Raw genomic sequence first — 26,683 nt, 5'->3', positions numbered from 1 at the left:
CAACTCTATATATTTGCTTTCGGAGAGAAAAAAATAAGAGAGAAGAAATCATCGCGTTTTACGATACAGAGCCGCCGCCAAGCCCTAAAACCTCTCGGGAGGTCTGATCTAGAGTCCGTTCGGGGCTCCGGAGAGGGGGATTCGTCGCCGTCGTCATCATCAACCATCCTTCATCACCAATTTCATGATGCTCACAGCCATGCGTGAGTAATTCCATCGTAGGCTTGCTGGACGGTGATGGGTTCGATGAGATTTATCATGTAATCGAGTTAGTTTTGTTAGGGTTTGATCCCTAGTATCCATTATGTTCTGAGATTGATGTTGCTATGACTTTGCTATGCTTAATGGTTGTCACTAGGGCCCGAGTGCCATGATTTCAGATCTGAACCTATTATGTTTTCATGAATATATGTGAGTTCTTGATCCTATCTTGCAAGTCTATAGTCACCTAGTATGTGTTATGAACCGGCAACCCCGAAGTGACAATAATCGGGACCACTCCCGGTGATGACCATAGTTTGAGGAGTTCATGTATTCAGTATGTGCTAATGCTTTGTTCCGGTTCTCTATTAAAAGGAGGCCTTAATATCCCTAAGTTTCCAATAGGACCCCGCTGCCACGGGAGGGTAGGATAAAAGATGTCATGCAAGTTCTTTTCCATAAGCACGTATGACTATATATGGAATACATGCCTACATTACATTGATGAATTGGAGCTACTTCTGTGTCACCCTATGTTATGACTGATACATGATGAACCGCATCCGGCATAATTATCCATCACTGATCCGGTGCCTACGAGTTTTCCATATACTGGTTCTCGCTTATTTACTTTTCCGCTGCTACTGTTACAATCACTACAAAATACCAAAAACATTACTTTTGCTGTCTTTACTTTTGTTGCCGTTAGCACTACTATCATATTACTGTGCTACTAAACACTTTGCTGTAGACACTAAGTTTCCAGGTGTGGTTGAATTGACAACTCAGCTGCTAATACTTGATAATATTCTTTGGCTCCCCTTGTGTCGAATCAATAAATTTGGGTTGAATACTCTACCCTCGAAAGCTGTTGTGATCCCCTATACTTGTGGGTTATCAATACTAATTTCTGGCACCGTTGCCGGGGAGCATAGCTCTATTCTTTGAGTCACTTGGGATTTATATCTGCTTATTATTATGAAGAACTCGAGAGATCCAAAAACCAAGATCTATCCCTCAACTACGAGGGGAGGTAAGGAAGTGCCATCTAGCTCTGCACTTGATTCACCTTCTATTATGAGTAAGCTAGCGACACCTACACCTGCTTTTGCTATTCGTTCTGATATGTCGCATGTTATTGATGATGCCACTTCTACTATGCATGATACTTATGATGAAACTGCTTCTAAGCCTGATACTACTGTGCCCCTTGGTGAATTTCTTGATGAACAAATTGATAGGGCTAGAGAAAAAGAAATTATTGAATCTGAATACGATGATGACAGTGATGATGAAAATATGCCTGTTATCCCTGAGGGCTATCTTTTTGATAGGGAATCTTCTGCCGCTATTTTTGCTTGCAAAGATAGGTATGAGCTTAAGAGGTTATTAATTAAATGGAACAAAGAATCACTTAGATAAAAATGAGACCTGACCCTGCTTTTGCTACTTCACCTATATGTGTTCCTGATAAGGATTATGAATTCTCTGTTGATCCTGATATAATTACTTTGGTTGAATCTGATCCGTTTTATGGCTATGAATCTGAAACTGTTGTGGCACATCTTTCTAAGTTAAATGATATAGCTGCCCTGTTCACTAATGATGAGAGATCGCGTTACCTCTATATACTCAAAATATTTCCGTTCTCATTAAAGGGTGATGCTAAGATATGGTTTAATTCTCTTGATCCTGGTTGTGTGCGTAGTCCCCAGGATATGATTTATTACTTCTCTGCTAAATATTTCCATGCTCATAAGAAACAAGCTGCCTTGAGGGAAATATACAACTTTGTGCAAATTAAAGAATAGAGTCTCCCACAAGCTTGGGGGAGGCTTCTCAAGTTACTTAATGCTTTGCCTGATCATCCTCTTAAGAAACCCGAAATACTTGATATCTTTTATAATGGACTAACCGATGCTTCCAGAGATTACCTGGATAGTTGTGTTGGTTCTCTTTTCAGTGAAAGAACACCGGATGAAGCTGCAATCTTATTGAATAATATGTTGACAAATGAAAATAATTGGGCACCTCCTGAGCCAGCTCCTGAACCAGCTCTTGCTCCAATTATGAGTCAATTCCTAAACCAACTCTGAAGAAGATAGGTGTTCTATTTCTCAGTCCTGAAGATATGCAAGAGGCAAAGAAATCTATGAAAGAGAAAGGTATTAAAGCTGAAGACGTTAAGAATTTACCTCCTATTGAAGAAATACATGGTCTTAATATACCGCCTGTTGAAGAAACTTATGATCTCAATTCTTTATTTATTGAAGAACCTCCTGACCCCGATATCCCGACACAGGTAGTAAAGGTAAATTCTCTCTATAGATATGATAAAGCTGAAGTTCCTCTTACTAAAATTGCTAGTCAGTGCTTGGATGAGTTTGATAACTTTATGTATAAGCAAGACGACTTCAATGCTTATTTTGGTAGACAATTAAAAGAAAATGCTTATATGATTAGACGCTTGGGTGATTATATGGCTGATATTAAAGGTGAACTTAAACTTGTTAGCAAACATGCTTCTATGGTTACCACTCAAGTAGAACAAGTACTTAAAGCTCAAAAAGAAGTGCTTGATGAAATGAATAGTAAGAAAAATGATTATGCTGTTAGAGTGGCTACTAGAACTGATAGAATGACTCAGGAACCTTTGTATCCTGAAGGCCACCCTAAGAGAATCGAGCAAGATTCTTAGAGAAATAATATTGATGCACCTAGTTCTTCTAAAAAGAAGAAAAAGAAAAATGATAGAACTGTGCAAACTTCTAGTGAACCTATTGCTGAACCACCTGATAATCCAAATGATATATCTATGTCTGATGCTGAAACACAATCTGGTAATGAGCATGAACCTAATAAAAATATTAATGCTGATGTTCATGATGTTGCTCAACCTAGTAATGACAATGATGTAGAAATTGAACCTGCTATTGATCTTGATAACCCACAATCAAAGAATCAACGTTATGATAAAAGAGACTTCGTCGCTAGGAAACATGGTAAAGAAAGGGAACCTTGGGTTCAGAAACCCATGCCTTTTCCTCCCAAACCATCCAAGAAAAAGGATGATGAGGATTTTGAGCGCTTTGCTGAAATGATTAGGCCTATATTTTTTTCGTGTGCGATTAACTGATGTGCTTAAAACAAATCCTTATGCTAAATATACGAAGGATATCATTACTAATAAAAGAAAGATACCAGAAGCTGAGATTTCCACCATGCTTGCTAATTATACTTTTAAGGGTGGAATACCAAAGAAACTTGGAGATCCCGGAGTACCTACTATACCTTGCTCCATTAAAAGAAATTATATTAAAACTGCTTTATGTGATCTTGGAGCCGGTGTTAGTGTTATGCCTCTCTCTTTATATTGTAGACTTGACTTGAATAAGCTGACACCTACCAAAATATCTTTACAAATGGCTGATAAATCAACTGCTATAACTGTCAGTATTTGCGAGGATGTGCCTGTTGTGGTTGCAAATGTTACTATTTTAACGGACTTTGTTATTCTTGATATTCCCGAGGATGACAGTATGTCTATTATTCTGTGAAGACCTTTTCTTAATACTGCAGGGGCCGTTATTGATTGCAACAAACGCAATGTCACTTTTCATGTTAATGGTAATGAGCATACGGTACACTTTCCGAGGAAACAACCTCAAGTTCATAGTATCAACTCCATTGGAAAAGTTCCATCGATTATATTTGGAGGTTTTGAATTTCCTCTTCCTACTGTCAAGCAGAAATATGATATACTTATTATAGGGGATGTGCATATCCCCGTTGAGGTAACTTAGTGTTATTCGAAATTTCTCCGGTTTCATGATTATCGGAATGAGTTTGTTAACAAGACTTGATCAACCTTGTTAGTGGATTCTTTTTGATGAGCATGAGATGGATGAAACTAGAAGCACAAACTTCTGTACCCTCTCTATACTTTCTGTTAATTAGTAGAAATAAAGTAAAAATAGTATTTTCTGTCTGTTTCCTCGCTTATCCGTGCAATATAAAAATATCCTGAAAATAAAAGTCCTCAGAATGACATGCCAATTTAATATGATTTTTTCAGGAATATTTGAGGATTTACTGTGCAAAAATTACCGCGGGAGGAGCTGCCACCTGGCCACGAGGGTGGTGGGTGCGCCCCCTATAGGGCGCGCCCCCCTTGCCTCATGGGCCCACGGTAGCCCTCCTCCACTTAACCCAACACCCTTCTTCTTCTTCCTCTGTCTCACACAAAACTGAAAAACCAACTCAAGCACGAGTTCCAGCCACTTATTCTGTGATTTTCGATCTCCTTGCTCAAAGCACCTCTCGCAAAACTGCTTGGGGAGATTGTTCCTTGGTATGTGACTCCTCCATTGGTCCAATTAGTTTTTGTCCTAGTGCTTTATTCTTTGCAAATTTGTGTTGCATAGGTGACCATGTTCTTGAGCTTGCATGTCAAATTTATATGGTTCCAAGTAGTTCTAATGCTTGATATAGGCTCTAGGCACTTGTAGGAGTAGTTGCTATCAATTTTATTGAAGTTGGTTTACTTTTATTTTGAAGTTACTAAAAATTTCAGATTATTTCAGAAAATAATGAGGAGATTCTTGAGGGGCTCATTGAGCCAAAGCTCGAAGGAAAAGGCACGGAAGCCTAAGTATAGCTTTCCTCCACGACCAATGCGATCAGTATCTCTTACTCACAAATACCTTTGTGCAAAACTTTCAATTTCATTCTAGGAACTCACCACCCACGGTGGAGTTTCATTTATATGATGAGCATAAGGAGATGTCACTTTATGATTTCTGTCGGATCTGTTTAGTCCCTTTTGAGGGCAAGACAGAAGAACCACATCATGATGATGTGGAGGGATTTATTAATAATATCACTGTAGGAGAAACCAGGAAGGTTTCCGATGCACGAATCACTAGCATACATTTTCCTATTTTACGTTACTTTGCATTATTTGCTAGTCGTTGTTTAATTGGACGCGGAAATTGTGGAAACCTTTGTATCCCTGATATAATTATTCTACTCCAAGGTTTATACAGTGATAACACTTTTAGTATGGGCGGTATTATTGCTAGATGGTTAAATATGAACCGTACTAAGGGCCCCGTCTTTGGAGGCATTTATGCTACACGCCTAGCCGCACATTTTAACATACCTATTAGGCATGCTGAAAAGGAAGAAAAGGTGTTGCCCCGTGTTTATCTAGATCATAAAAGTATGGTGGCACATGATTTTATTGTTAAGAATAGGGCAGGGGAGCTTAAATATCAATTGTTCTTTAATAAAGATCATCCTGAGACTATTACCTTAACTGCTCCTTCTTTGTTTGATTTGACTACATGCACGTACCTTGTTCCGTTGGCGGCTATTCACGCCTACCGGAACCCTGCACCAGCCGAGGAGCTAGAACCAGAACCACAATTTGTTCCTTCATGACAGTCTAACTATCAGTGGGATCCGGAGATGATTGCTAGCCAGTGGCAATTGGAACCTTCTTCTTCCTCATTGCAGTACGACCCCAACTATTATTATGGATATCCGCCAGGCCATCCGTGGCCATAGACCAACTTAGGCCAAAAGCCTAAGCTTGGGGGAGTACGTATTTCTCACCGACATTACATTTATGTTCACATACACACTCATTGCTAGATGTTGGTGCTCATACTTTTTCATTGTATCATCCATGCTAGTTTATTTTCCTTTTTATGTTGTCCTCTTGTGTGTTTGTTAAACCTTAAGAAAAACCAAAAAAAATTAGTAGTAGTTTATCTTTCTGCTGTAGTAGTAATTAAAAAGAAAACCCAAAAATATTTCCCGTTCTTCTTTTGCTTGTTGGGAGTTTTCCTGTGTAAATAGTTTTATTTCTTTTCTTTTCTTTGGGGGTTAGTAGGAGAAGACCATAATTAAATTGTTGAGGTGGCTCTTATATGCATTATTGTTGATTTAACCCAGAGCCCATATTGCCTTGTCTTCTCCTGTTTATTGAATGCTCGCAGATTCCAGTTTAGTCCAATGCACGTACACTCTTATTATTATTCACACCATTCGGTCGTGCAAGTGAAAGGCAATTATGATGATATATGATGGACTGACCGAGATGAGAAAAGCTGGTATGAACTCGACCTCTTTTGTTTTTGTAAATATGATGAGTCCCTCGTTCTTCATTCAGCTTATTTTGAATAAACATGTTTGCAATGACAATTAGAGATCGTAGTTGCTTGTGCCATGCTTGATGAGCTATGAGTTATAATGATTTACCTTGTGTGCCAACATGCTATTGAGATGGTCATGACGTGGTATGATGGGGTGGTATCCACCTTTGAATGATTTAAGTGACTTGACTTGGCACATGTTCATGCATGTAGTTGAAACAAATCAACATAGCCTTCACGATATTTATGTTCATGGTGGATTATACCCTACTCATGCTTGCATCCAATGTTTATTAATTTTAATGCATGTACATGGCTGTTGTCGCTCTCTAGTTGGTCGCTTCCCAGTATTTTGCTAGCCTTCACTTGTACTAAGTGGGAATACTGCTTGTGCATCCAATCCCTTAAACCCCAAAGTTATTCCAGATGAGTCCACTATACCTTCCTATATGCGGTATCTACCTGCCGTTCCAAGTAAATTTGTATGTGCCAAACTCTAAACCTTCAAATAAAAATTCTGTTTTGTTTGCTCAAATAGCTCATGTATCAACCAAGGCTGTCCTTATCTTCCGTGTTAGGCGGGTTATTGTCAAGAGGAGTGGACTCCGCTCCTCACTCACGAGAAAATGGCTGGTCACTGGGATGCCCAGTCCCATGCTTTATGCAAACCAAATCAAAATTAATTGCAAACAAAACTCCCCCTGGGACCTGATGTATGTTGGAGGCACTCGTTATTTCGAGCAAGCCATGGATTGATGTTTGTTGGTGGAGGGGGAGTATAAACTTTACCATTCTGTTTGGGAACCGCCTATAATGTGTTTAGCATGGAAGATATCGCCATCTCTTAGTTGTTACGTTGACAATGAAAGTATATCGCTCAAAATACAATTTATCTCTATTTCAAAACCGAGCTCTGGCACCTCTACAAATCCCTGCTTCCCTTTGCGAAGGGCCTATCCATTTACTTTTATGTTGAGTCATCACCCTCTTATTAAAAAGCACTAGCTGGAGAGCACAACTGTCATTTGCATTCATCACTATTAATTTATGTTGGGTATGACTATGATTGGATCTCTTTTACCATGAATTACAATGTCTAGTCAGTCCTTGATCTTTAAAGGTGCTCTGCATTTATGTTTTGCGGTCTCAGAAAGGGCTAGCGAGATACCATCTTGTTATATCATATTATGATTGTTTTGAGAAAGTGTTGTCATCCGAGATTTATTATTATGACTTGCTAGTTGATTATGCTATTGATATGAGTAATTATGAGACCTGAGAATTATTGCAAATGTGGTTAGTTATGATCTATGCTGAAAACTTGAATGATGGCTTGACATAGTTACAACAACAAGAGAAAACAGAGTTTCTAAAAATTTTTCTTTCTTTCTTTCAGTTTGTCAACTGAATTGCTTGAGGACAAGCAAGGGTTTAAGCTTGGGGGAGTTGATACGTCTCCGTCGTATCTACTTTTCCAAACACTTTTGCCCTTGTTTTGGACTCTAACTTGTATGATTTGAATGGAACTAACCCGGACTGACGTTGTTTTCAGCAGAATTGCCATGATGTTGTTTTATGTGCAGAAAACAAATATTCTCGGAATGACCTGAAACTCCACGGAACATCTTAGAAAAAACAATAAAAAATCCTTGCCGAATATGAAGACCAGGGGGCCCACACCCTTCTCACGAGGATGGGCCCCCTAGGGCGCGCCCCCTACCTTGTGGGCCCCCTAGAGACCCTCCGACGCCAACTCCAACTCTATATATTCGCTTTGGGAGAAAAAAATAAGAGAGAAGAAATCATCGCGTTTTACGATACGGAGCCGCCGCCAAGCCCTAAAACCTCTCGAGAGGGATGATCTGGAGTCCGTTTGGGGCTCCGGAGAGGGGGATTCGTCGCCGTCGTCATCATCAACCATCCTTCATCACCAATTTCATGATGCTCACCGCCGTGCGTGAGTAATTCCATCGTAGGCTTGCTGGACGGTGATGGGTTGGATGAGATTTATCATGTAATCAAGTTAGCTTTGTTAGGGTTTGATCCCTAGTATCCATTATGTTCTGAGATTGATGTTGCTATGACTTTGCTATGCTTAATGCTTGTCACTAGGGCCCGAGTGCCATGATTTCAGATCTGAACCTATTATGTTTTCATGAATATATGTGAGTTCTTGATCCTATCTTGCAAGTCTATAGTCACCTACTATGTGTTATGATCCGGCAACCCTAAAGTGACAATAATCGGGACCACTCCCGGTGATGACCATAGTTTGAGGAGGCCTATTAAAAGGATGCCTTAATATCCCTAAGTTTCCAATAGGACCCCGTTGCCATGGGAGGGTAGGACAAAAGATGTCATGCAAGTTCTTTTCCATAAGCACGTATGACTATATACGGAATACATGCCTACATTACATTGATGAATTGGAGCTAGTTCTGTGTCACCCTATGTTATGACTGATACATGATGAATCGCATCCGGCATAATTATCCATCACTGATCCGGTGCCTACGAGTTTTTGATATACTAGTTCTCGCTTATTTACTTTTCCGCTGCTACTGTTACAATCACTACAAAATACCAAAAACATTACTTTTGCTGTCTTTACTTTTGTTGCCGTTAACACTACTATCATATTACTGTGCTACTAAACACTTTGCTGCAGATACTAAGTTTCTAGGTGTGGTTGAATTGACAACTCAGCTGCTAATACTTGAGAATATTCTTTGGCTCCCCTTGTGTCGAATCAATAAATTTGGGTTGAATACTCTACCCTCGAAAGCTGTTGCGATCCCCTATACTTGTGGGTTATCAGTCCACGGCCGCAGCAAGGAAGTGCCTCTTTATTACGTGCAAAATAATTATTCCTCCACCTGACAGCGGGGACCCACCGGACGGGCCACTGTATTTCGCGAAAAAAACGTTTGCCCCTGACTGCTGGGACCCACCAGCTACATCTTCGCACGCAAGGAAGTGCGTCCGAGCAAAAAAACAATTCGCCCCCTGACTGCTGGGACCCACCAGCTACATCTTCACAGGCAAGGAAGTGCCTGACAGTCGGGACCCACCTGGTCGAAGCGTACGTAGTGTTGTCATTCTGGTCACGAACGTGTAGGTACATATATACCGGTGGATGTAGAGGCGCGCACGTGTCATAGTAGAGGCGCGTACGTGTCATAGTAGAGGCGCGCACGTAGCATGTACACGTACGTACAGCGGCCAGGGTGCAAGAAAGAAAATACGGCCACATATGTGTACATACGGGCGGGGTCTCGAACGCCTACTCGCGCATACGTACGGCCAGGGCTCGTGTACATGGCTGGTTTGAAACGGAGAAACAGCTTCGTCGTCGTGTTCATGGGGAGGCAACGGAATGCGTCGTGTTCATGGGGAGGCAATGGAATGTGTCGTTTTCATCGGGAGGCAACAAAACGCGTGGGAGCCAACTGGCTGGGTCGGAATGGAATGCGTGGTCGTGTTCATCGGGAGGGATTGGACGAAACAAGCGATGGAAACGAGGCTTGGCGTACCGCACAACGGAGGAAACGGACCTCCTACGTTCGGAATGGGGTCTTGTTGATCGGGAGGGGTCTGGCGTACCGTAAAACGGAGGAAACGGACCTCCTACGGTCGAAACGGGGGTCCTGTTGATCGGGAGAGGTGTGGCGTACCGCAAAACGGAGGAAATGGACCTCCTACGGTCGAAACGGGGGTCCTGTTGATCGGGAGGGGTGTGGCGTACCGCAAAACGGAGGAAACGGACCTCCTACAGTCGAAACGGGGGTCCTGTTCATCGAGAGGGGTGTGGCGTACCGCAAAACGGGACTCCACGGGATACTGTTCATCTCCACCGTCGACCTCCTCCAGCGTCCACGGGCTACCGTCGACCTCCTCCAGCCTCCACGGGCTCCTGTTCATCCAGCCTCCACCGCGTGCTACTCCACCGGCTACTGTTCAACCACCCCTCCATGGGCACCCCTCCACCGTCTACTGTTCATCCAGCCCTCCACACCACGGGGTCCTTTTCAACCACCCCTCCATGGGCACCCCTCCATCGTCTACTGTTCATCTAGCCCTCCACCACACCACGGGGTCCTGTTCATCCAGAGGCAACGCCACCGCTCACTGTTCATCCAACCCCCCCCCCCCCCCCCCGCAACGCTCACTGTTCATCCCAGAGGCAGCATCGATCGGCTTCAGTTAGCAGCAGTAGCGAAGGAATTGCTCGATCAGGTTCAGTTAAACAACCATCGATCGATCGCTCGGGTTCAGTAACACGTGCCTGAAGTGCAATCGCTCGGGTTCAGTTAGAGCCCAACGCCTCGCTCGGGTTCAGTTAGAACCAACGCCTCGCACACACGCGCGTACGTGTACGAGAGAAACGCGCATCGCTCGGCCCCCGACCTCCCACCGTAACCAGGAACTCCCCGAAATTTTTCTCGCCCTCGCTTCTACCACGGTTTTTTCCGTCATGGATGGCCCAAAGAATGTCATGCAGCTGCGTCTCCGGTCCGCCCAGGACGAAAAGCCCATTTTCTGTCATGATTTTTTGTCATAGAAGTAGGAGCCCACCACATCTATGATGATATGGGGTTTTGTCACAATTGTCGTCATAGAAGTGTCATATGTATGACAGAAAAAAAATTCGTTCGGCCCAAAATGTCACGGATGTGTCTTTTTTTGTATTGCTTGTATAAATTTCTGGAACTTGGAATTGAGGAAAGTGGAAGCCTCAAAAACATAAATAAAAGAAGGGCAAAGAACCCTGGAAATCTCATTCTTTGTTTCCAAGATGTCCATTTACAATGTTTGAGAATTTTGGCAAGAGCTATATATTAAACCAAAATTTTGGAACATTTTTAAGGAATTATTTTTTGGACTTTGAATTTAAATCAATAGCTATTTGAATTTGAGTTATATTCATATATAACTAGAATATAATTTCAAATATCTTCAAACATTTTATGTTCATTTGGAAATGTCCATTCTGCAACATAAAATTATTCAGAGCATGTTGGCACTGTTTTGAAATTGTTTTTAAGTTTAAAACAGTGGCAAGGTTTAAATAAAAGAAAAACAGGAAAAAAATAGGAAACGAGAGAGTAGTACTTGGCTTACCTTCTTTTTTGAGGATTGCCAACACTTCATTGATCAATGTGAATGTTTATGGGAATACATGTTGGGTCATAAGGATGAATAAGCCACAAATGGCGATCTTGATCAAGCATAGTCGAGTGTTTGGCAAGGTTGTGATCATTGGCTCCTCCTTTACATTCATTGATATGATCTGCTATGGTCTTGCTATCACATGCAATAATGATCTTTGTCAACGTGAGGTCTTCTACTAATGCCAATGCTTCACAACAAGCTAGCACCTCTAGGGTTGTCGGTTCTATTAGTCCTGGTAGAACGATCGAGGAAGACCCTAAATAGCATCCATCTGTCCCTCTGCACAATGGGGCTGACGCGCCTACTTCCCAATTACGGGAGAGCCCTCCATCCACATGAATTTTACACTACCCTCTGCTGGTGGTTTCCATGACGAAGACACGACATATGTATGTACATTGCATCGGGTAGTTGAAGGAATAGAAATAGCCTTGATAGTATCTAGCTCATTGATAACCGCTCAACGAATAGATGTGTCGCCATGGGACTTTGATATATGCTCTCACGTATAGCTTTTCTGCGAGAAGTACATATGGCCCACAAAGTTATAGCCAACTTGATGAATTGGGCATGCGAAAATAACTCCTCAAGATCAAACAACCAACGCTTGGCACTAGGATCGCATGAGTCAACCAATTTTTCTCCCAGCTCCTCATCTACAAGCGCCCAAACGCACCTTGCCAATGTGCACTCAACCAAAGAATGTTTCCATGAATCCACCGCACCGCAAAGGTGGCATCTATGCTCAGTACACATGTTTCGATGCTATCACACATCTTCTGTAGGAAGAGAATGCCTCGCAAGGCGCCATAGGATATCACACATCTTCTATAGGAAGAGAATGCCTCGCAAGGCGCCATAGGAATTTTTTTATCTTAGCAGGCACCTGCGTGTTCCATAGTGACGTCCATCCCTTCTCTTCAAATCTAGAATTTCATGTAGCTGGGCGACCATCCAACTCTGCATCTCTACTTTTCTTGATTGACACTAGTAATCTGTATGCTGACCTAACGGAGAATACTCCCTTCTTCTCATATTGCCAAGCCCAAAAGTCATCAACAAAGCTGGTGCACAAAGGGATATTTTTTATTGCTTGAACATCTGTTGGTAAGAAAATTTTCTCTAGGACCTCGGTGTGCCAGGTGGCCTTGGCTTATGTGGCAGCCTACTACTGTCCTAGACTTGGCCCAGCCCACTAGGGGCGTCGAGGTCTTCTTCCACCTCTGCCAGTAGGCAGAAGCGTGTCGCCTGCGCGCACTCGCGGCCACCTCCTGCTTCCACCTCCTCCTACCTCTCCCTCATGCCACGAAGACGCCCGACGCCTCCTATCACTTCCCCCTAGCCTCCCTCGACCTCTTGCTCGTCCTCATCCCCTCTCTGGCTCTCTCTCTCTCGCGACTGTCCACGAGTGCCCAAGGACGCCGACAAGCACCCCTGTGCCCACTGCTATCCCCTTGCCTCATCGAGTTGTCCAGCAGCTCCGCCAATCTCTGTTGCGTCTCCTCACTGACAAGCACAAGGCCCAGAGCACCACAGCGTCGCCCTCAAGCTCGCCACTGCCACATCTGGCCGCCAGAGCATGCCATCGATTCGTGCACTGGAGGTCGTCCCCGAGCACTCTGAGCATCTCTACGAGTCCGCTATGAGCTCCTACGCCATTCCCCCTTACTCCTGCGCCCGTTTGCCTCGCCTAGGCTGTAGTTCCATCGAAGCCGTGAGCTCCTCGCCGCCGATGATGATGCAGCCGCGGCAACGGTCACTGTAGCCCGTGTCCGAGCACACCAGCATGCTCAGAACGTCTCCACCAACCCCTAGCCACCAGCAGCTCTCCCTCCTGCGCTCTCTAGCACCGAACCCAACTTCTCCCGAGTGCCGCCACTAGAGCTCACCGTCGCCGTAGCTAGCGACCACCTCTCACAGCCCCACGTCCACCATTCGAGGCGCGAGAGCTCAAGCTCTCCAGCGCACCCATGCACGCGACCAATCATCGCCGGAAATGACCGAAACAGCGAACGTCGTTGCCTCTTCTTATGTCAGCAACTAACCGTCATCCTAATCCGACCATTAGGGCCTAATCCACCCACTAATCACCCACATGTGCTGCTGATAGGCGGGCCCCATGCCATTGTTAAGCATAGTCTTAACCCCCTGTTGAAACGAGACCAATCCCATCGCCCACTGGTCAGTTTGACCTAGGCACGTCACCGTTGACCTAGGCCCACTTGTTAGCTTCTGTAGCTGATTCTATGTTGCTGACATGTGGGCTCACCAGGTCAGGTTGGACCTAGACCAGCCCTTTCACTTGCTGACATAGCGCTGATGTCACTCTGATGTCATAATGCTTTTCTGGAATTTATAATAAATCTAAAAAGGATTTATAAATTTCAGAAATTCCCCTTCTAAAATTCATAGAAATTAAACCGTAACTCCAAATGAAATAAATTATATATGAAAATTATCATAAAAACATGAAGAATCTGTTTATGGAATTTTCATGCATGTTTAAACAACTTATACCTATTGATTTTAACAACGCATTAAATGGCATTTTAAATGCTTTAAATGAAGCTAGCATTTGAATCTTTGGTTCAAATGAGCTCCATTCAATCTTGCTATTAGTTGCACTAGCTCAAATCACAACATATTGACATGTCATGATCATGCATCATACTGTTGCATTGCATTGATTGTGTTCCTTCTCTATTTGCCGGTGTTTGTCCCCTCATGGTAGCAGACATTCCGACGATGTGATCGTTGACACCGATGAAGAGCTATACTATCTTCAGAAATGCCAGGCAAGCAAACCCCCTTTGAGCATTTCAATACAATCTCACTCTCTCGTTCCTTCTCTCTTTTACTGCATTAGGATAACGATGATTCAACTGTTACATGTTGCAGTAGTTGAACCCATTCCTCTGCATGACCTGTCTTTGCCACAGTAAATAGTTGAAACCATTAGCATGAGTAGGAGTTGTTTGAGCCATGATGTGCCTACTCATTCATGCTTGCTTGTTATGTCTGTTATGCTTAGAGTTGTGTCAGGTCTGATTCATCTGGGATGAATTGGAATGGCGGTGAACATATCCTACTGCTGAGAGCTAAGTGTGTGAACATGATTTCGTAAAGGTAGCGATGAGAGTCCATGTAAGAGTCCATGGTGGCTTGTCTCATTGGGACCGTCCTCAAGAACTGAGTTCCATGTTTGTGATCCAAGATAGTTACTACCACACATTGGGCTTCCAGCACTCCAACCTCTCTCGACTTATTAATCGCCTTGATCTCTCTTCAGGAGTTGCAACTAGTTTCTGGTGTTTGTAGGTAGTGCTATTTGTCTACGAAGTGGCACCCAGTACAGGTGGGATTGGGACAGACTAGACACAATGGCACGGTGAACCAAGTGGCACCCGGATGGTGGGCTTGGGAACCCTGCTCACATCGTTTGGGGCCATAATGGAAACTTGGACCGAACTTCTAATACATCTCCAACGTATCTACTTTTCCGAACTCTTTTGCCCTTGGTTTGGACTCTAACTTGCATGATTTGAATGAGACTAACCTGGACTAACGTTGTTTTCAGCAGAATTGCCATGGTGTTATTTTTGTGCAGAATAAAAAGTACTCGGAATGACCTGAAACTTCATGGAGATAACTTTTGGAATTAATAAAAAATATTGGCGGAAGAATCAGCACCAGGGGGCCCACACCCTAGCCACAAGGGTGGGGGCGCGCCCTCTGACCTTGTGGTCCCCTTGGACCTCCACCGACCTCAACTCCAACTCCATATATTCTCTTTCGGGGAGAAAAAATCAGAGAGAAGGATCCATCGCGTTTTACGGTACGGAGCCGCCGCCAAGCCATGTTCTTCCTCGGGAAGGTAGATTTGGAGTCCGTTTTGGGCTCCGGAGAGGGGAATCCGTCGCCATCGTCATCATAAACCATCCTCCATCACCAATATCATGATGCTCACCGCCGTGCGTGAGTAATTCCATCGCACGCTTGCTGGACCGTGATGGGTTGGATGAGATTTACCATGTAATCGAGTTAGTTTTGTTAGGGTTTGATCCCTAGTATTCACTATGTTCTAAGATTGATGTTGCTATGACTCCGATATTGCAAGTTATAGTCACCTACTACGTGTTATGATCCGGCAACCCTAGAGTGACAATAGTCGGGATCACTCCCGGTGATGGCATTCAAGTTCTTTTCCATAAGCACGCATGACTATATTCGGAATACATGCCTACATTATATTGATGAACTCGAGCTAGTTCTGTGTCACCCTATGTTATAACCGTTGCATGATGAATGCCATCTGACATAATCAGCCATCATTGATCCATTGCCTAAGAGCTTTTCACATATTGATCTTTGCTTAGTTACTTTTTCGTTGCCACTGTCATGATTGCTACAAAACTGCTACTATTACTTTTGCCACCGTTACCATTACTTCCATACTACTTTGCTACTAAATACTTTGTTGCAGATATTAAGTCTTTCAGGTGTGTTTGAATTGACAACTCAGCTGCTAATACTCAAGAATATTCTTTGGCTCCCCTTGTGTCAAATCAATAAATTTGGGCTGAATACTCTACCCTTGAAAACCGTTGCGATCCCCTATACTTGTGGGTTATCAAGACCTTTTTCTGGCGCCGTTGCCAGGGAGCATAGCTCTATTCTCTGAGTCACTTGGGATTTATATCTGTTGATCACTATGAGGAACTTGAAAGATCAAGGAACCAAGATTTTTCCCTCAACTACGAGGGGAGGTAAGGAACTGCCATCTAGCTCTGCACTTGATTCTCCTTCTGTTTTGAGTAAACTTGCGACACCTACACCTGCTATTGATTTTGATATGTCGCATGTTATTGATGTTGCCACTTCTTCTATGCATGATGCTTATAATGATGCTACTTCTTTGCTTGATAATACTGTGCCACTAGGTGAATTTCTTGATGAACAACTTGCCAGGGTTAGAGAGAATGAAATTACTGAAACTGATGATATTATTGAAAATGATGATTATGATTCTCCCCCTAGATATGAATTGCCTGTTGTTCCTGAGGGTTATGTTATGGATGAAGAAACTGCTAGAGACTTCTTTGCTTGCAATGATAGAGAGGATCTTAAGAAATTATGAGCTAAGCTGAAAGAAAACTTCTTGAATGCTAGAATGAAATATGATCCAGCTTTTGCTACTTCACCTATCTTTGTTACTGATAAGGATTATGAATTCTCTGTCGATCCTGAGTTAATTACTTTGGTTGAATCTGATCCTTTTTATGGTTATGAATCTGAAACAGTTGCGGCACATCTTACTAAAGTAAATGATATAGCCACCCTATTTGCTCATGAGGAAAAAATTCGCTATTACTATATCCTTAAATTGTTTCCTTTCTCATTAAAGGGTGATGCTAAGATATGGTTTAATTCTCTTGCTCCTGGTTGTGTGCGTAGTCCCCAGGATATGATTTATTACTTTCCTGCAAAATATTTCCCTACTCATAAGAAACAAGCTGCTTTAAAGGAAATATTTAATTTTGTGCAAATTGAAGAAGAGAGTCTCCCACAAGCTTGGGGGAGGCTTCTCCGATTACTTAATGCTTTGCCTGATTATCCTCACAAGAAAAATGTAACACTTGATATCTTTTATAATGGACTAACCGATGCTTCTAGAGACCACCTGGATAGTTGTGCTGGTTGTGTTTTCAGGGAAAGAACTGTTGAGCAAGCTGAATTGCTATTGAATAATATATTGTTTAATGAAATGATTGGGCAATTCCTGAACCAACTCCTTAGCCAACTCCGAAGAAAAGAGGTATTCTATTTCTTGGTCCTGAAGATATGCAAGAGGCAAAGAAATCTATGAAGGAAAAAGGTATTAAAGGTGAGGATGTTAAGAATCTACCTCCTATTGAAGAAATACATGGTCTTGATAACCCGACACATGTAGTAGAGGTAAACTCTCTCTGTAGATTTGATGAAGGTAATATTCCTCATTATAAGTCTGCTAGACAATGCTTAGATGAGTTTTGATAATTTTATTATTAAACAAGAGAACTTCAATGCTTATGTTAGTAGACAATTGAAAAGTAATGCTTACATGCTTGACTGCTTGGGTGATTATATGAGTAGAACTGTTAATGATCTTAAGATTATCAGTAAACATGCTTCCATGGTTACAACTCAAGTAGAACAAGTACTTAAGGCACAAGACGATTTGCTTAATGAGTTGAATAATAAGAACAGTGATAATGTTGTTAGGGTTATGACTAGAGGTGGTAAGATGACCCAGGAACCCATGTATCCTGAAGGTCATCCTAAGATAATTGAGCAGGATTCTCAGGCAACTAATACTGATGCACCTAGTCCTCGTACTAAAAAGGAAAAGAAACCTGATAGGACTTTGCATGCTAGTGAACCTGCTGTAGACACACCCGAGAATCACAATGATATTTCTATTTCTGATGCTGAGACACAATCTGGTAATGAACATGAACCTAGTGATAATGTTAATAATGATGTTCATGTTGATGCTCAACCTAGTAATGATAATGATGTAGAGATTGAACCCGTTGTTGATCTTCATAACCCACAATCAAAGGATCAAAGTTATGATAAGAGAGACTTTGTTGCTAGGAAACATGGTAAAGAAAGAGAACCATGGGTTCAGAAGCCCATGCCCTTTCCTCCGAAGCAATCCAAGAAAAAGGATGATGAGGATTTTGAGTACTTTGCTGAGATGATTAGGCCTATCTTTTTGCGTATGGGTTTGACTGATATGCTTAAAATGCCTCCTTGTGCTAAGTACATGAAAGAAATTGTTACTAATAAAATAAAGATACCGGAAGCTGAGATTTCCACCATGCTTGCTAATTATACTTTCACGGGTGGAATACCAAAGAAACTTGGAGATCCAGGAGTACCAACTATACCATGCTCCATTAAAAGAAACTATGTTAAAAGTGCTTTATGTGATCTTGGAGCCGGTGTTAGTGGTATGCCTTTATCTTTGTATCGTAGACTTGATTTGAATAAGTTGATACCTACTGAAATTTCTTTGCAAATGGCTGATAAATCAACAGCTATACCCATCGGTATTTGTGAGGATGTGCTTGTCGTGGTTGCAAACATTACTATCTTAACGGACTTTGTTATTCTTGATATTTCCGAAGACGACAATATGTCGATTATCCTTGGTAGACCCTTTTTGAATAATGCATGCGTTGTCATTGATTGCAACAAAGGCAATATCACTTTTCATGTTAATGGTAATGAGCATATGGTACACTTTCCGAAGAAACAACCTCAAGTTCATAGTATCAATTCTATCAGAAAAATTTCAACTATTACTATTGGAGGTTTTGAATTTCCTCTTCCTACTGCCAAAAAAAATATGATATGCTTATTATTGGGGACATGCATATCCCCGTTGAGGTAACTTAGTGTTATTCGAAAGTTCTCCGGTTTCATGTCATTTAGAAGAAGTTCATTAATAAGACTTGATCAACCTTGTTAATGGATTCCTTTTGATGAGCATGGGATGGATGAATTTAGAATGCACAACTCTCTGTACCCACTTTTTACTTTCTGTTATTTAGTTTAAATAAGGCAAAATTAGTATTTTTCTCTCTTTTTCATAATTATTCATGCAATAAAAAATGTCCCGAAAATAAAAGTTCTCCAAATGCCCTAAAAATTTGATATGATTTTTTATATAATATTTAAGAATTTTTTGTGCAAAGAACACACCAGGGGGCCTCACCAGTTGGCCACAAGGGTGGAGGGCACGTCCCTGACCTTATGGGCCCCACGTGGCCCCCTCCACTTATTCGAGCACCCATCCTATTCCTCTTCCTCCAGAAAAAATCACTCCATAGCTCAAACCCGTGTTATTGCTCATCTTGCTGCCATTTTTTATCTCCTTGCTCAAAGCTCCATTCACAAAACTGCTTTGGGGGATTGATCCTCGGTATGTGACTCCTCCGATGGTCCAATTAGTTTTTGTTCTAGAGCTTTATTTATTGCAAATTTTCGCTGCTTTGGTGACCCTGTTCTTGAGCATGCATGTCAAATTTATATGGTCAAAAGTAGTTTTGATGCATGATATAGCCTCTAGGCACTTGTAGGAGTAGTTGCTGTTGATCTTGTTGAGTTTGGTTCACTTTTATTTTGATTCACTAAAAATTTCAGAAATTTTCAGAGGAAGAAAATGATGAGGAGATTGTTGAGAGGTTACTTGAGCCGTGGCTTGAAGGAAAAAATAAAATGAGAAGGAAAAGCCCAAGTATAATCTCCCTCGCTGTGCGGAAATTTGGCTGTGTGAATGGCCATGTGATGCATTCTTACAAGCAGCCATGATTTATGACGATTTCTATTATTTGGCTGGGAATGCCGGCATCACTGACTTCCTCCTCGACCGGTGTAATCAGTATCTCCTACTCACTAATACTTTCGTGCAAAATTTTCACTTCCATGCTAGGAAATCACCACCGATAGTAGACTTTCACTTATATGATGAGTACAAAGAAATGACGCTTTATGACTTTTGTGAGGTTTGTAAATTACCTTATGAAGGTAGCGTCGAGGAACCACATCCTAGTGATGTGGAAGGCCTTATTCATGGAATTACCATAGGGGAAGGTAGAGGAGTGTCAGGAGCGAGAGTATCTAGTATACATCTTCCTGCTTTACGCTATTACTCATTATTTGCTGGGAGATGTTTAATTGGTCATGGAGAGAGTGGAGGCCTTAGTGCCCCTGACCTCACTATTTTGCGCCATGCTTTACATAGAGATAGAACTTGCAGTTTGGGCGCTATGGTTGCTAGACGGTTGAGTATGAACCGTGCAAAGGGTCCTATTTTTGGAGGCATCTTTGCCTCTCGCCTTGCTAAACACTTTGAGGTGCCCATAAGGCACCATGAAAAAGAGGACAAATTGCTACCCACTATATATTTAGATTATGACAGCATGGTAGCACATAAGTTTATTCGCCATGATGAGGAAAAGAGACTTATTTATAACTTGGTATTTAGCGAGAATACTGTTCAGATTATTACCTTGCTTGCTCCTGTTTTGTTCCTTATTCATTCAGGCAGGTACTTCGTTTTGCCCGTGGACATTCACGCATACTGGGAGGGGACACGATCCCCACGTCCTGAGCCAGAGCCATCACCTGATCCATATCAGGAGTCTATTTATCAGTGGGAGCCACAAGAGCTCGCTAACTAGTGGAACCCCCAGGATCCTCCGCAGTACACTGGAGAGGGATATTTTGATCCATGGGCGTAGACCAACTTAGGCCAAAAGCCTAAGCTTGGGGGAGTACGTATTTCTCACCGACATTACATTCATGTTCACACACCCATTTCAGTTGTCGGTGCTCATACTTTTTCATTGTAATATCCATGATTAGTTTACTTTCTTTTTCCACTTTATTTTTGCATGTTTGATAAACCTTAAGAAAAACAAAAAATAATAGTTGTAGTTAGTTTACTTTCTATGCATTCTTAGTAGTAATATTAAAAGAAAACCCAAAAAGATTTCTCATTCTTCTTTTGCTTGTTGGGAGCATTCCTGTGTAAATAGTTTTTCTCGTTCTTGTTTTACTTCCTTTAGAAAAACAAAAACTCCAAAAATATTTTAGTATGTTTCTTTGAATTTATTTTCTTTTCTTTGGGGGTCAAGAGGAGAGGACCGCGATGAAAATGTTGAGTGGCTCTCATAAGCATTATTGTTGATCTAACAAAGAGCCCATATTGCCTTGTCTTCTCCTTTGAATAAATGTTTGCAGATTCCAACTTAGCCCAATGCACGTGTGCTATTATTATTATTCACACCGTACGGTCATTATCCGTGCCAAAACCGACCGATCTCGGGTAGGGGGTCCCAAACTGTGCGTCTGAGGATCGAAGGTAACAGGAGGCAGGGGGCACGATGTTTACCCAGGTTCGGGCCCTCTTAATGGAGGTAATACCCTACTTCCTGCTTGATTGGCTTTGATGAGTATAGGGGTTATAAGAGTTGATCTACCTCGAGATCGTAATGGCTAAACCCTAGATGTCTAGCTTGTATGATTATGATCGCCTGTACAGACTAAACCCTCCGGTTTATATAGACGCCGGAGGGGCCTAGGGTTGTACAGAGTTGGTTTACAGAGAAAGGAATCTTCACATCTGAATGCCAAGCTTGCCATCCATGCAAAAGAGAGTCCCATCTGGACACGGGGAAGGCCTCCTATCTTGTATCTTCTTGGCCCATTAGTCCGGCCCATATCACATAGCCCGGACGCCCGGGGACACCCTAATCTAGGACTCCCTCAGTAGCCCCTGAACAAGGCTTCAATGACGATGTGTCTAGCGCGCAGATTATCTTCGTCATTGCAAGGCGGGTTCCTCCTCCGAATCCTCCAAAGCAGTTGGTCAAAAGAACTATGTTTGGCTCTGTATAATAGTCACAACCCTGAACCACAAGGGCAGAATACTTAAAATAAATAAGCCGTGTCTACTAACAGCGTTTTTGACGTGACATTTTGTTCTGGCCTTATTATTATTTCGAACCATTTTTTAGCCTCCGCTTCGTATTTCGAGGCGCGGTCCTCATTGACACGTCTTGTCATAGCAGAGTAGTGGTGCACCACATTTTTGGTGCACCATTAGTGTCCATATTATCTATAGCCCTTTTCCTAGTAGTGATACGGGTTTGGGTAATCCAACCGTGCCGTTTGCACAACCCCTTGGGACTAGGCGAGCTTTAAGGCTCGTGGGGAGGGACGCTTGATATTCACTGCCTTTATAAGAAGATAAGGACCCGTATTTTTACCCCATGCCTTCTTCCTCCTCAACCCATCCGCCATCGAGCTCCAGCGCCCGAGTTCAATTCTTTCCGTCCCCAGCAAACACTCCCGCCATGTCCGGATCTGGCGCTCAGGGCAAGTGGATGGCGCCCCAGTGTTCGAACCTTAAGGGTTTTGCTGGAACCCGAAATCCGACATTTGGCGCGCTAGATAGGGGTGTGCCGAAGCCTTCTTATTCATCGACCCACGCTTTGTCACTCCACCAAGCTCATGCCCGATGCTCGCCGAGCTCGCGCTGAGCGCCGGGCCGCCCTCGCCGCCCGTGTTGCTCAGACGGCTCCCGTCGGCGGGCCTCCCCGTCGTTCTCCGTCACCCGCCGCCAACGCCGTCACCGGTCCGGCGGCGAACGAGCAGTAAACCTCTTCACTGCATCCCTCCGTGCGCCGGGACGGCCTCACCGCCACCCCGTCGCTGACTCCGGTCGGCTCGTCATCTCACGCTCGCCGTGCCTCCACGGATGCCCAGGCTGCACTGCTCATGGCATGCGAGCTCCTGTGCCACCGTCTGGTAAACGACCTCTATGAGGACTGGCTGGACTGCATCGCTGAGCTCGTCAGCGCCGCGGGAGGCTCTCCTGCACCGTCCCTCTCGTTGCCTCGCCCTCCACCAGCTGCGGGCGATGTGGCTCACGGAGCGCCTCCACCTCCTCCACAACAAGATGGCACCCTTGCGCCGAGGCGTGCGACTCAGGGAGCACCTCAGCCTCCCCCGCGCCAGGCTGGCATCGTCGCTCCAAGATGCGCGGTCCAGCGGCGCATGAGGAAAGAAGCTGCCAAGAGATTCCGTGTCCCCAAGGAAGTGCTCCACCACTCCCAGCTCCGCTACGCCAGGATTGCTTGCTACGACAGGGCCATGCGCCGCATGCCGCGGCGCCGCAGGGGCACCACGACCAGGCTCCACCTCTAATGCGTGCCCCGGTGACAACAGCCAGCTGCCGCACCTTCACCCCCAAGCTACGTAGCGTCGCCTGGCCAGGCAAGTTCAAGCCAGACCTGTCTCCGCGCTACGAAGGCACCCCCGACACCGCAGAGTTCTTGCAGCTCTACGAACTAAGCATTGAGGTAGCCAACAGCGACGAGAAAGTCATGGCGAACTGGTTCCCCATGGCTCTCAAGGATGGCGCCCGCTCCTGGCTCCCGAACCTGCCTCCTAGCTCCACCTCTTCTTGGGACGAGATGCGCGACCGTTTCATCACCAACTTCCAAGGCACTCGCGACCGCCCTCCGGCCGTGGGTGACCTACGTCGTGCCTTCACCCCCGAGCTGCGTAGCGTCGCCTGGCCAGGCAAGTTCAAGCCTGACCTGCATCCGCGCTACGACGGCACCCCCGACACCGTAGAGTTCTTGCAGCTCTACGAACTGAGCATTGAGGCGGCCAGCGGCCACGAGAAAGTCATGGCGAACTGGTTCCCCATGGCTCTCAAGGATGGCGCCCGCTCCTGGCTCCTGAACCTGCCTCCTGGCTCCACCTCTTCCTGGGACGAGATGCGCGACCGTTTTGTCACCAACTTCCAGGGCACTCGCGACCGCCCTCCGGCCGTGGGTGACCTGCGCCGCGTCAAGCAACAACCAGCGGAGACCCTCCAGAAGTATATCCAGCGCTTCAACAACATTCGTCTCAAGATCCCCAATGTGATGGATGAGGCCATCATCTCTGCGTTCTCCGATGGCATCCACGACATCAAGATGAAGGAGGAGCTCGCCATCCACGAGGAGTCGTGCACATCCCTGGAGCTGTTCAACTTGGTGACCAAGTGCGCAAGGGCTGAGGAAGGACGGCTTTCCCTCCTCGAGCTCCTAGCTGCCGACCCGGAGGAGTAGAAATCCAAGGCCAAGGACATGAAGCGCAAGGGAGTCGCCGTGCTCGTGGCAGAGCTGGACACGAAGCGCGGCCGGGACCAGCCTGAGTCATCCAAGGGCAGTCGACCATTCTGCGCCTTCCACAACGTACACAGCCACAACAACAACGATTTCCAAGAGCTTAGAGCCATGAGCGACGGACGCTTCGGTCGACGCCTTGAGCGCAACGACCGATGCTACAGCCGAGGAGGAGGACGCGACGGAGGACGCTGGGACGACCGGGGCCCACGCTAGGAGTGGCGCGACCGGCCTCGTGAGGACCACTGGCAGGATTAGCCTCGCGAAGGTGCCTGGAGGGATCAGCCTCGCGATGACCGTCCTCAGGGCAATGTTGGGCTTCCTCCACTGCCGCCACCCAGAAGGAACGACGACCACCACCAAGACGAGGGGGCTGGGGGCTTCCAGGAGCCGCATGCTATCGCCTGCATCTTGGGTGGAGCTCAAGCCCCAGCCTCACAGCGTATCTTCAAGTAGTTTGCTCGCGAGGTGAATGCAATCCTCCCCAAGCTCGAGGCCACACGCCCGCTCAGGTGGTCCAAGTGCGCTATTACCTTCAGCTCAGCAGATCATCTCAAGTGCGCGGCCACCGCTGGTGCTCTCCCAATGCTTTGTTCACCCGTCATCAGCAACGTGCAAGTCACCAAGACCATCATCGATGGCGGCCCATGGCTCAACATCCTATCTGTCGAGACTTTCGATAACCTTCAAGTGCCATACGATCAGCTTCAGCCTACCAAACCTTTCTCAGGAGTGACCGACGGCTCCACCACGCCAATAGGTCAGGTCCGCCTCCCAGTCACCTTTGGAGAACGCAACAACTACCGCACCGAGCTCATCGACTTCGACATCGCCCACATTCGTCTGCCGTACAATGCCATCCTCAAGTATCCAGCCCTAGCCAAGTTCATGGCAGTGACGCACCATGGCTACAACATCCTCAAGATGCCAGGAAGCAGCGGGATCATCACAGTCCCCTGCAAAGAAAGAGATGCGATGTGCTCCCTCGAGCACGCCTTCCAAGCAGCGTCAATCAAAGACCCCGACAACAATGCAGCTCGGTACCCTCCTGACATCGTCCCCATGAAGAAGAAGCAGCTACTCCGTGCCGGACCTCAGGAGGGCGGCGCTGCAAGTGGTACCTCATCAGGATCAGCGCCCGCATCTGGGGCGCCTTCCTTTGTCGCATAGGAAGGCGCACCCGACGCCCTCCTCGGGCAGGGATCATGGGCTCTCTTCTGGAGGGCTTTAGACCTTGCCAACGTCACGAGGGAGGCACTCGGGCACCACTTGGAGGCATGTTTCGCAACACGTCTCCCTCAGGAGGACACTGGGCAAGGAGCTCCCGGCGCTCAGGAGTTCATCACCAAGGTATCTCAGGAGCTTCAGGAGGCAAGAGAAATACGCGGCGACCGCCTCCCACCTGGCGTTGCTCCCCACCTAGGCAAGGGTGGTGAGCTGCGCATCTGCATCGACATACCAGGGCTCAACCGAGCCGCATCTAAGGAGTGCTTCTGGCCTTCGCGTGTTGGGCACTGTGAAGGTCCACCTCACAGCTACGTTCGCATGCCGTTCAGCCTGCCGAGCGTGGCTACTGCCTTCCAGCGCAACATGCGGAGCGTCATGGTGGGTTAGGAGGCCAGGCACCACGCAGTCCTGGCAGAGATGGCGACGGTCATCAAGGAACCGCCTGGACCCCTAGGGCCTCCCGAGGCTCAGGGCCTCGGTGGCTCGTGAGGAGGAACCCCTTCGCCGCGTACCTTCATCTGCCTCAACACCCCTTCATCAACGGAACCAGGTGACATTTTCCAAGTTTATTTAGCTGGGAGCGCCCAGGGGCTACATTATTCCCAGGCCTCTTGGGTCCGTCCTTGTGGCATGTATCCCTTCTTTTTATGTCTTTAGCTTACCTTGCTGGGGGCGCCCCTCGGGCTGCATCATCCCCAAGCCGCTCGGACCGGACCCAGTGGCACATATCTTTCATGCATTTACCTGAGTTAGTTTGCCTTCCATGCTTAATCTATCTATGATTATCACCTGCTTGATTGTCGCCCACCGCGGGAGCCGCACGCCGGTTGTGTTTCTTCAGGACCCTTCGCGTGAGAGGGTTAGGCACAGCGTCTGTGCTCGGGTCCGTCCCTGCAACATCGATAAATCCGACGGCTGAGCTCTGTCTGGCAGTTCGGCCCCGTTCACGTCACCTCCTAGGGCCGTTGGTGCTTGGCTTTCTCACGTGATAACCTCAGGAGATTCATTCGGCGCAGGTTGTCTGACCACCTCGCAGAACCAACGCAGCGAACAAGAATCAAGACCAGGCGCAACCTGCCTTGAGGTAGGGCCTCGTGAGTCCCGCGCTGGCTCATGAGTGCCTAGACACACCTCGTCTAGCCCTGCCGTGCAAGCCATGTGTCAGGGCGAGGCTGTACACGCCCCCGGGGCTCT

This window comes from Triticum urartu, chromosome 5A (assembly GCF_056163025.1).
Source record: "Triticum urartu cultivar PI428250 chromosome 5A, HENAU_Tu73, whole genome shotgun sequence".
Classification (NCBI taxonomy): Eukaryota; Viridiplantae; Streptophyta; class Magnoliopsida; order Poales; family Poaceae; genus Triticum; species Triticum urartu.
Note: the sequence above shows the minus strand (reverse complement) of the source record.